General features: G+C 54.9%; 1 non-coding gene across 1 annotated transcript; it reads left to right on the top strand.

The window, feature by feature from the left end:
- The first annotated feature begins 1,305 nt into the window (after positions 1 to 1,305).
- On the top strand, positions 1,306 to 1,459 carry LOC138288671 (5.8S ribosomal RNA). Its single transcript, XR_011202526.1, has one exon. It is a non-coding gene; the product is annotated as a 5.8S ribosomal RNA (ribosomal RNA).
- The last annotated feature ends 651 nt before the right edge of the window (positions 1,460 to 2,110 follow it).

Below are 2,110 nucleotides of genomic sequence, written 5' to 3'. Positions count from 1 at the left end.
TTTAATGCTCTTGATTGAGTATCCTGGGAGTCCGAAGCGTTTACTTTGAAAAAATTGGTGTTCAAAGCAGGCCGGTCGCCTGAATACTTCAGCCAGGAATAATGGAATAGGACTCCAGTTTTCTATGAACGAGTAATTCCCAGTAAGTGTAGGTCATAAGCTCACATTGATTCAGTCCCTGCCTTTTGTACACACCGCCCGTCGCTACTACCGATTGGATGGTTTAGTGAGGTCCGTGGATCGGCCCCGCTGGGGTCGGCAATGGCCCTGGCAGAGCGCCGAGAAGATGATCGAACGTGTCTATCTAGAAGAAGAAAAAGTCATAACAAGGTTTCCGTAGGTAAACCTGCGGAAGGATCATTAACAGCGGAGTGGCCTGAGTATTCAATGACGCCAGCTTGAAGCCCTCGGCTCCCTCAAGAAGGGAACACCAGTAGGCACAGGGCCTGGCCCTCCCCTCATGCTCCCTGGCTGGTGGAGCGGTCTTTGGCCACTGGGGCACAGGGTGGGCTCCTCCACCGGGGAGGACCTGGTCCTCTTAGGCTGGGGGGACCGAGGAGCATGCCCCCCAGATACGGCCCGTCTGTGGTGGCAAGACGGGAAGCCCCTCCTGAGACAGAACCCATGCTCACCCAGCACGACCCTAGGAGGGAAACCAAATCGAAATGCCTCACTGGGCTGGGACCTCCCCGAAGGCCCTGTAGCCTGGGCTCTCCCGCACCCTATTCCCAACCTGCTTGGGCTTTGGACAACTGAGGAGCGGCCCTTCTTGGGTGGCAGGGCAGCCTGGACTAGGAGGAGCAGAGGCCACGAGGGAACCCTGGCTCCCCTCAGTGGAGGTGTGCTAGAGTGGGGCTCTTCCCTTCCGGTGCCTCCAACCAGGGCAAGGGGGGTGGTCTATCCCCCAGCCCGCTGGCATGGCTCACGCTTCAGCCTTAAGCCGGTAACTCTTGATGCGCTGGAGTCAAGACCCAGTGGCGGGCGGCTGGCAGCTGGCATGCAGGTGGGGAGACCCTCCCTCATCGCAAGGTACCTGGCTATTGTCGGTCCCGTGTTGGCCGAGCTAAGGGTTTGAAGACTCGTGAGGTCCCAAGCGGTCCTCTGGGAGGGACCGGCAGCAGTGGGGTTGTCTGGACTCTGAGCCGCTCTGGGAGCCTCCCCCGCTTGTCTGTGGAGAGGCTCCTAGGCTAAGCGCCTGGTGAGGTACTGGGCCGTCCTGCCGAGCAGTCAGCAAACGAGCGGTGCCGTCTTCCTCCCGTCTCTCCTGCGACTGCATGTGGGCGAACGTTGAGAAAAGATACCTGTGACTCTTGGCGGTGGATCCCTCGGCTCGAGCGTCAATGAAGAACGCAACTAGCTGCGAGAATTAGTGTGAATCACAGAACACATTAATCATCAACACTTTGAAAGCACCTTGCGGCGCCGGGTTCCACCCGGGGATACTCCTGTCTGTGGACTGCTTGATCGTCAATTGCTCTGGGGCTTTCCCGGGGTGCAGCTGGGGCCCTCGGAGGGTAGCTCTGCTCCCTTTGTCCCCCCTCTATAATCAGACCCCCATTATTGCCCACAGCAGGATCCCACCCCCTGGCCCTGTCACAGAGGTATGCCACCGGTGCGCCTAGCCTTGCCACCCCTTTTTGGCGGAGTGCAGGTGGGCGACCGGTCTGCCCTGGGCACGTCCTGGGGCACCTGGCTACATGCCGCATGTGGCAGTCTGTGGTTTTCCATGGCTGCCCTTGCGCACTGCCTTGGGCACCCACCTCCGCGGCCAGTTCCCCAGGGGCAGAGGGCCATCTGCTGGCCTCAGGCTCCGAATTGGGAAAAAAAGGTGTGCTGCAATGGATCCCTGTCCCCTGCAGCCCAGTTGAATTTTAGTATTAGAAATAGTTCAATTTTCTTATATATATATATATATATATATATATATATATATATATATATATATATATATATATATATATATATACATACATGTGTTTTGCATCTGTGCATTATGATATAGTTCTTATTAAAGTTAGTGTGTGTATAGTTATATAGTAATTGCTTACACATATTCAGTGTGGATCTTAGAATTATTAATGATATGACAATAACATCTTAATTCTTAAGG

This window comes from Pleurodeles waltl, chromosome 4_1 (genome assembly GCF_031143425.1).
Source record: "Pleurodeles waltl isolate 20211129_DDA chromosome 4_1, aPleWal1.hap1.20221129, whole genome shotgun sequence".
NCBI classification, from domain to species: domain Eukaryota; kingdom Metazoa; phylum Chordata; class Amphibia; order Caudata; family Salamandridae; genus Pleurodeles; species Pleurodeles waltl.
The sequence above is the reverse complement of the archived record's forward strand: the minus strand, read 5'-3'. Positions and strand labels throughout refer to the sequence as shown.